Genomic DNA, 10000 nt, shown 5'->3' on the forward strand with positions numbered 1-10000 from the left:
TCCCAAAAACATTAATAACTGTACCTTTCCTCATTTTTCCATTTCCTTCCATTATAATATCCAAGATTGCCTGGGAGGGCAGAAAACCTGGAACTACTTCATTCACATAATCTTTTATCTGGTATAGTCCAACTTTCATAAAATTTTTGTTTTCCAACATATGTCCCCTATCTGTTATCTTCGGGTTCAAAAACACTGGTTGATTTAGCACTAATTCAAGCATATCACACTTGTAATACACTTGAGGTAGAAATTTAGCCCACGCTTGGAGGACTTCTCTATAGAATTGTGGCACATCTTTTATCATAGACTCTCTTAAACACATAAACAGATTACTTTGACTACAAGCCCCAAATTTCTCCAAACAATCCCTCATGCAAAATTTCCAACCATATATTTCTTTGCTATATAGATATTTCTTAACAATTTTAAGTCTTAGCGCTTCCCTCCTCACCTTCAAATCCACCAATTTTAAGCCTCCCTCCTTATTATCTGCTATCAAAACCCTTTTTGAAATTCTAACATTTTTCCCCCTCCACAAGAAATCTGAAACAATAGAGTTTGCCTCTTTTAAAACCCAGTCTGGCATGTCTAACACACCCAATGTATGACCAAATCTTGTCATTAATAATACATTGACAACAGTCACTTTCCCTTTCAGTGTAAGACCTCTTAATTTCCAGTAATTCACAGTTCGCCTTATTTTTTGTAGAATTTCAGACCAAGTAACATCCCTCGCTTTAATATCCTCAACACCTATATTCACCCCCAGAACTTTGATGTAATCTTTAACGTTTTCAAAAGGGATACCACAGTCAGATATTTTAGTTTCTCCAAAGAACATAATTTCAGACTTCTCAACATTAATCTTTGCCCCTGCCGCTCTACCATATGTTTTCATGTGCTCCACTATCCTTTTTATACTGTCTATATCCCTCACGGTAAATGTAGTATCATCAGCATACTGATGAATTAGACTGACACCATCACCTGCTAAATTTATAGGTTTTAAACCTTTATCTGCCTTTATCAGGGTTGCCAATGGCTCAACAGTGATACAATATAGCAGGGCAGACAAAGGGCAACCCTGCCTTATTGATCTCTCAATACTAAAAACATCCGTTAACACACCATTGCACTTAACTACACTGCATGCACTAATATACAGCAACCTTATCCATGATCTAAATTTACTGCCAAAACCAAACGTTTCCAAAGTCTTTTCTAAAAAAAGGTGTTCCACCCTATCAAAAGCTTTGTTTAAATCCACACTTAAAAATATACCTCCTTCTTTCTTCATATGGAAAACCACATCCCTAATTGTACTTATAATATCTGCAATATCTCTCCCGGGTATACTGTAAGCCTGTGTTGGGGCAACAATACTCCCAATTACTTTCTTTAGCCGATTTGCTAGTATTTTTGCCAATATTTTATAGTCAGTATTTAAGAGGCTAATTGGTCTATAGTTTTCTAATCTTAATCTACTCCCTTTATTTTTAAAAAGAATAGTTAATACCCCAGCCGCCATTGTCTCTGGCATTACCTGCTTTTCCTCCATAAACTGATATAGCTCTAACAATATTGGTGCTAGAACATCCTTAAAGGTTCTATAAAACTCTCCAGTTAGGCCATCTGAGCCTGGACTTTTATTAGTGTTCAGACTACAGATTGCCTCATTGATTTCATGCACCGATATATCATTATCACAAAAAATCCTATCTATATCCGATAATCTGGCTTTAACTGTACTCAGCACTTCTCCCATACTCTCTATATGTACCCCCTCTTTCTTAAAGAGAGTCCTATAAAATGATTCAACAGTATCTAAAATCCCTACCAAATCACTCACTTTTCCCCCTTTTCCATCTTCTAACTCAGTAATAAAGTTTCTTCCCTGATTTTGCTTTTCCATATTTAAAAAGAAGGACGTGCATTTCTCACCTTCTAAAGCATACTTCGCCCTGCTTCTTATAATTGCCCCTTTACATTTTTTTTCCTCATATTTCCCCAAATCTGATTTAATTTTTAAATAGTTTGTCAAGTCATAATTTGGATTACTGCTTATTTGTTCCAATTCTAAAGAAAATCTCTTTTGCATTTCTTTGTAATCTCTCCTCTCTATACCATTTTTCCCTTTTGCATACCTAATACTCAAGATCTTCATTTTCTGTTTTAAAATCTCCCATCTTACACATACATTTTCAGAATCTAAATGTTTCATCCATTCAGATTTTATACAATCATAGATTTTAACCTTATAATTTACATCACTTAACAAGCTTGCATTTAAACACCAAAGCCCCCCACCTTTTTGTTGCATTATTTTACCCACTTGAAATTCTAGAACAGCATGGTCACTATATGCTGTAAACCTATATATCACATTTTTAATATACTGGACTATATCCTGCTTTACCCAGCAGAGATCAATTCTACTTTGTTTAAGGTTATTGAGCACAACTTGTCTCCGAGAGTATTCTCTTTTATCAGGGTTTTCTAACCTCCAAAAATCTACCATATTTTCTTCATTCATTAGGTGTAATAATTCATTCCTTGACGAGTCTCTTTTATAAACCATATCATTTGCCGCATCCATTCTACTACACCAAACATTAAAATCACCCACACAAATACAATTATCCGTACATAGTCTTCTTAACTGCTCAAAAAAAACTCTCCTATCTTTTTCATTATTTGGTGCATAAACATTAATCAACTTGAAAACACAATTTTGATACTCAAAATCTATAATTAAAACTCTTCCATCACTATCAGCATACACCTCCTTAACATTTTCTACAGCATTGCTTTTAATCAGACAAGCAACTCCACAAGATCTTCTACTGCCATGACTCACAAAAACATGATGAGGCCATTTTTTCCTCACCTCTCTCATTTTATTGTTATCCCAGTTTGTTTCTTGAAAGCAATAAATATCAGCTTTCACAGCTATTAAGATCTTTTCAAATTTAACCATATTACCAAGTCCATTAACATTTAAGGATGCAACTTTAATCATGGCAGCAGATAGTGTGAAGTTAAAAGAAAAAAGATGAACCTCATTTCTTTTTCTTCATGTTCCCTTTTTCCCCCTTGTCATTTAGCAATCTTTTTTTCCTAACACGCAATTGCGAATTTTCACAAGTCAGTTCCTCATATAAATCATGTTCATCATACTCTTCCTCATCATCATCCTCATCATCATCATCATCATCATGCTCATCAACAGCAGCAGCGACAGCAGCAGCAGCAACAACAAATTCATCATCATCATCATCATCATCATCATCATCATCATCATCGTCATCACCATCATCATCATCATCACCATCAGTTTCATTACGTTTAGAATCAGTCTTAGCTAAACCTGAAGTTTGTGGGGTCTCATTTACAATGGCCGTTTTACTCACATGCCTGTCCTTTTCTTTATTTCCCGTTAGGCACCAGGCTACTGCTGGTCCCACTTTCTGGATGATGGGTACGCCACCCTCTGCTTGAGCTGTGTGTTCCATCTGACCTTGATGCAATTCCTGGCTTTCAATATTATCAAAGGTACTTCCCATTGTCTCTTCTTGCATGGGTCTGCTCTCTTCCTCATTTGCCCCACTGGACAAAACTGTAACCTCCATCACATCACCATACTGTATGTCACCCAGCTCTTTGCATTCTCTAGCATAATGTCCTTGTTTATCACACTTGTAACAAGTAAACTCAGGGCAGTCTCTCAATACATGTCCAGGCTGAATGCAAATACGACACACTTTTACTTGTCTGTTATGAATCACTCTAAAGTACTCAGCTCCTTCTAGAGTTTCAAACTTAGTTGAATACGGCAATGATTGAACAGTGTCAGAGAACCTAACTTTACAGAAGCGTGTCCCATCTGCAATTTCTGTTCCTGGCCAACGTCTCCTCTTGATTGGCGTTGTTGCTTTGACACCCCATCCATTTAGTTTTCCATGAATGTCCTCATCCGTGATATACACCGGAAGATTCATGAATGAAACAACAAGCTCGTCATTGCTCAAGTCTCTTGACAAAATTTGACAGTTTTTGATTTTAAACCCATCAATCAGTCTTTCTTTACCTTTAATATGATTCATCGTAATCTCGTACTTTTTATCTCCTTTAAACCGACATCCATTTACCGCTCCACAAACTTCATTAATTCCTCTGAGTAACTCCATCATTGTGATCTTCTCCTCACCAACAATTTCCACACTCACTGTTAAGTTCTTTTCAAACCTCTTTTCCTCCATCATGGCACGATTCCCGCTGTTCTTTTTAGACACTAGCTCCATTTGGTGTACTCCATTGTCTCCCACCATGTGCTCCATTCAAACTATCAAACCAAACTTAAACAACCCCCCCCCCAAACAGCAGTTGCTGCAGTGGGGAAAAGGGTCAACAAAAACGAGGACTTTACTTCAAAAAAAAAAACGTTTCTCTAATCAACTCAACCACTTGGAAGGATCAGCTCAAGATTCCACACTCTCCTTGCACACGCTCAAAGTGGTATGGCCGTAAGCGAAATCTGCTGCCAAAATCTGGCTATTTGAAAGGTTAGAACATTAGTGAAGTAAACAATAAAGCTTACAGCACCTGGTATTCCCAGGTGGTCTCCCATCCAAGTACTAACCAGGCCCGACCTTGCTTAGCTTCCGAGATCAGACGAGATCGGGCGTGCTCAAAGTGGTATGGCCGTAAGCGAAATCTGCTGCCAAAATCGGGCTTTTTGAAGAAAAATTTAAGAAACTCTTTCAGGGTTTCTGAAGAAACTCAGAGAGACTATTTCAGGCTTTTTGAAGAAACAAAGAGACTATTTCCGCCTATTTGAAAAGCTCATTGACTCTTTTTTTTTTTTTTTTTTTTTTTAAACAATAAAGCTTACAGCACCTGGTATTCCCAGGCGGTCTCCCATCCAAGTACTAACCAGGCCCGACCTTGCTTAGCTTCCGAGATCAGACGAGATCGGGCGTGCTCAAAGTGGTATGGCCGTAAGCGAAATCTGCTGCCAAAATCTGGCTATTTGAAAGGTTAGAACATTAGTGAAGTAAACAATAAAGCTTACAGCAACTGGTATTCCCAGGCGGTCTCCCATCCAAGTACTAACCAGGCCCGACCTTGCTTAGCTTCCGAGATCAGACGAGATCGGGCGTGCTTTTTTTTTTTTTTTTTTTTTTTTTTTTTTTTTTTTTTTTTTTTTTTTTTTTTTTTAGTAAACAATAAAGCTTACAGCACCTGGTATTCCCAGGCGGTCTCCCATCCAAGTACTAACCAGGCCCGACCTTGCTTAGCTTCCGAGATCAGACGAGATCGGGCGTGCTTTTTTTTTTTTTTTTTTTTTTTTTTTTTTTATTGAAAATGTTTCAAATACAAAAATGTACATCAAAACTTTCATCATTTTCAATACATATTTTTGTAATACAGACCCTCAGTACACAATTCTTAAGTTTAAAGAACTGTTAAAAAAATAAAATACAATAAAAGTAAAAATTAAAATTAAAAATCCAAATCACTTTCAGGTACATTCCATGCTAGATCTTTTAAAACTTTAGAAACCCTTGGAGTAAAAACAACATAAAAGCTTTGCAACATGTTTTCATACTTAAAATACCAATACAATCCTTCAATATATCTTTCTGTTTTCCTTTTAAGAACATTCCAAACATCAAGCACCACTTTTCCTTTTTTTGCCACATTTCTTCTTTCCCATACTGCATTTTTTATCAACATTACTAACAGGTTCACAAACTGTTTACTTTGACAATTTTCCTCCCATCCAAACATCACTATCCTCTTCCATTCTATTACATCTTCGTCCCAGTCCTCAATTAATTCTTTTATCACCCTTTTGCATTTTCTGTAAAAACCCTCCAACTCTTTGCAGTATAAAAACAAGTGTAAAATCCCTTCGTCTTCTTCTTGGCATACTTTACATGTTGCATTCTGTTCCATTCCAATCTTAGTTAAAATACATTCGGTAAAAATTACTTTGTGCCTTATAAAATACTCTAAACATTCAAGTTTTGCTTCCACAAACTTTCCCCTCATATTTCTCCATATACTTTCTTTTTTCAGGTCCTTAATTTTCTGTACCCAAAAATTGTTAGCAACTGGTTCTTTAAAAACACCATCTCTAAAATAACAATAAAAATCTTTCACATTACACTCCTTAAAATTACATAGTTTTCCTTTAAGTCTGACATAAATGTCTTTCTCTTTCTTCCATTCCTCCATGTTTTCTATTCTTTTAATCCATTCCTCCGGTATTGCGTATTTGATAATTTCGTATTTATTCTCTATTTCTCGTTTGTTGCATTCCTCTTTTGCTTCCTCCATTGCATCCATTATAAATTGTGATGGTAAAAACCCTTCTTTAAATTCATACAAAACATCTCTTACCCTTGTTATACCCACATCCATCCATTTTTTAAAAAAGATCTCTTTCCCATCTCTTAAAATACTTTTGTTTAAGAACAGAGGTTGGTTTAAGATGTTTTCTCTTCCTTTCAGATTATAATCTATTACATTTAAGAAAACCCCCCAAGCACTTAAAATTTCCTTATAAAAATCCGATAATCCTTCCGCCATCCAGTTTTTTGTTTTCATCCATAAAATATCCTCCCCCAAATTAAAATTCCCACATTTGTTTAAAAAATATTTCATAACTTTCTTCCATTCTGTTTCATTTTCGTCTTGCAACAGTTTTTTGACTATTTTAACCCTTAAGCAATTTTTCCTTTGTTTAATATCCATTAACCCCAACCCACCTTCTTCTAATGGCCCTATTAAAGTGTTATACGCTATTCTTGGGGGTTTACCCTCCCACAAAAAACAAAGAAAACATTTCTTCAACCTCCCTTCTACCCACAAAGGCATTTCTGTCACATATAAAACATACCACAACTTTGAAGCCATTAAAACATTCAATACTAAAACCTTCCCTTTCAAATTTAAAGCCCTCAATCTCCAAAAATTCAACCTCCGCTCTATTCCTGTTATCAATTCCTCCCACATTTTTTCTCTTACTTGCCTCCCATCCTTTCCCATTAAAATCCCTAAAATTCTAATTTCTTCAACTTCCTTAAAATTAAAGTATTCCGTTAAAACTGACGTTGCCCCGAACCTCATATATACCGTCTTGTCCTCATTAATTTTACTTCCGGATCCTTTGCAATATTCTTGTACATTCTTCATTACTTCTTTTACACACTCTTCCCCTTTAACTATTATTGTTGTGTCATCTGCGTATTGGAAAATTTTTCCTTCTGCTTTGCTTTCCTGTATTTGTATTCCTTTTATTTTCTCTTCTTTTCTTATTGCTAGGCCTAAAGGTTCCGCCACAAGAGAGTATAATAAAGCTGAGAGTGGACATCCTTGTCTAATTGATCTAGTTATTTTAAAACATTCTGTTAAAAATCCGTTACATTTTATTTTTGTTAGAGCCCCCTTATATAAAATCTTTATCCATTTCATAAAATTCTCACCAAAACCAAACCTATTTAAAACCCCAAACAAATATTCATGCTCCACTCTATCAAAAGCCTTTTCAAAGTCTAAGCTGATTAAATACCCGTCTCCATTCTTTTCTTTTATGTATTGTATTGTGTCCCTTATACTCATCGTTATGTCTGCTATGTCTCTTCCTTTAACTGCATATGCTTGATTTGTTTTTATTATTCGTGGCATCACTTCTTTTAACCTATTTGCAAGAATCTTTGCTAATATCTTTAAATCAGTATTTAACATTGTTATCGGCCTGTAGTTTTTTAAATCTGTTAGTTCACCTTTCTTTTTATATATTAGCTTCATCAGCCCCATTCCCATCCTTTCATTCATCTCTTCCTCTTTAAAAATTTCCCTAAAAACCTCCTTTAAAATCTCTATTAAAAATTCCTTAAAACATATATAAAATTCACTTCCCAAACCATCTATCCCTGGGCTTTTCCTTTTATTTAGTTGATCTATCGCTCTTTCAATCTCATCCTTCTTGATTTCCCCATCACATTCTTTTTTATCCTCTTCACTTAAATTTGGTTCAATATAATTTAACAGTTTATTTTTTACCTCTTCTTCTACCCCTCTTGTTTTAAAAAGATCCTCATAAAAAGCCGTTATCTCCTCAAGCACTTTTTCATTCCCCTCCACAATCTCTCCACTTTTCCCTTTTATTTCTTTTATTATTCCAACTTGTGCCCTTTTTTTCTCCAAGTCAAAAAAGAACTTTGTGCATTTCTCCCCCTCCACCATATATTTGGACTTACTTCTTAATCTTGCCCCCTCATATTCTTTTTCTTCTATTTCTTTCAAATTCTCCTCTATTTCTTTTATCTTTTGTATGTCTTTATTCTCATTATTTAATTCTCTTTCTAACGTCTCCTTTGTTTCTTTTTCTTTGTGTCTTTTACTTGTTTGTAAGATGCTGCAATACTTTATTGAAAACCTTTTAATTAGATATTTAACATTCTCCCACCACATTCTTTTATCTTCCTCATACATTGCATTATCCTTCTCTTTCTCTATAATTCCTTTTATCTCTGCAACATAATCTTCATTCTTTAAAATCTCTGTATTTAAAATCCACGTACCCGGTCCCCTTTGCACATTACTCCAATCTATTTTAAAACGTACAAACTTATGATCACTAAAACTAGTTTCTTCATAGCTGATTTTTTTGATAAAGTTCTCCACATTTCTTGTACATAACACATAATCAATTCTTGTTTTACATATAAAATGCCCCACTATTTGCTTCCTTGAATAAACTTTTTTCCTCCCATTTCTCTCTCTCCATACATCTATTAAATTATTTTCCCTCATCAATTCATTTAATTCTTTCCTCCCTGTGTCTGATTTAAAAACCATCCCCTCTGCCATGTCTTGTTTGCTAAAAACAGTGTTAAAATCCCCCATCATTATTATTTCCTTATATTTCTTTATTACACTCCTTAAACAATTAAAAAATTCTTTCTTTTCTTTCTCTTCTGTTGGTGCATGTACATTCACTAAAATCAATTCACATCCTTCGTAATTTACTTCCACAGCCATGCATTTCCCTATCGTATCTTTGTACACCACTTTGGTTGTATTAAAAGCATCTTTTCTCATTAAAAACGCCACCCCTCTTCCAAGCCTACCATCCCCATTATTATATAAAATATCCCCTTCCCATTTCTTTTTATATTCCATCATCACACTCTCTTTCCAATTTGTTTCTTGTAAAACAATAACATCTTCTCCTCTACACTTTTCTTTCACTCTTTCAAATTTTCCCATGTCCATCAGTCCCCTTGCATTAAAAGTAACACAACTTAAAACCATTAAAAGAAAGAAAAATAAATACCTAAAAACCATTATTCTCCATTTTCTCCCTCCAGGTCCTTTAACACTTCATATCTGTTTGCACTTTGATCTTGCCCCCTTGTCGTAGTCTTTTTTCTTGCATTTTCCAGATTTGGCTCAAACTTCAATGACCTTCTTCTTATTTGTCCTCTCCCTCCTCTGTTGTTCTCCATGTTGTCCATCGTTATTTCATCCTTCTCCATGCCATCCCGATAACTTTTACTACTGTCCGATATTCCCATTGCTGACCATTGCATGTCCTGTTCCATTGTTTGTTCTTTATCTTTATTGCTCTCTTGCTCTCCTTCTTCCTCTCTGTTACTCGTTCCTTCTTCCGTTTCTTTTTGTTGTATAACTTGTTCCTCTTGTCCCACATCAGTTTGTCTTTCCTCCTCGTTGTTTCCTTCATGCACCTGTCCGTCCACCTGGTGTTCCCTACCTCCTTCCTCTTCCTCCATCAAACACTCACATTTATTTAAAATATTCCGACACTCCGGGCACCTGGCTGCGTTACAGTCTCTTGCGAAGTGCCCTCTTTCTTCGCATTTGTGGCATTTAAAATCTGGGCACTCTTTAAGCAGATGATCTGGGCTCATGCACAGCCGACAGGTCTTCACCTGGTGACTGTGCATCACCCTAAAATACTGCTGCC

The 10000-nt window shown here is 35.6% G+C and overlaps 2 non-coding genes across 2 annotated transcripts; both read right to left on the reverse strand.

Moving 5' to 3' along the window:
* Nucleotides 1–4593: 4593 nt before the first annotated feature.
* LOC130074426 (5S ribosomal RNA) lies at nucleotides 4594–4712 on the reverse strand. Its single transcript, XR_008804704.1, has one exon. It is a non-coding gene; the product is annotated as a 5S ribosomal RNA (ribosomal RNA).
* A 175-nt stretch (nucleotides 4713–4887) lies between these two features.
* On the reverse strand, nucleotides 4888–5006 carry LOC130074939 (5S ribosomal RNA). Its single transcript, XR_008805203.1, has one exon. It is a non-coding gene; the product is annotated as a 5S ribosomal RNA (ribosomal RNA).
* Nucleotides 5007–10000: the final 4994 nt, after the last annotated feature.

This window comes from Rhinichthys klamathensis, unplaced genomic scaffold (assembly GCF_029890125.1).
Source record: "Rhinichthys klamathensis goyatoka isolate OS25496 unplaced genomic scaffold, OSU_Roscu_1.1 h1tg000570l_1, whole genome shotgun sequence".
In the NCBI taxonomy this organism is placed as follows: domain Eukaryota; kingdom Metazoa; phylum Chordata; class Actinopteri; order Cypriniformes; family Leuciscidae; genus Rhinichthys; species Rhinichthys klamathensis.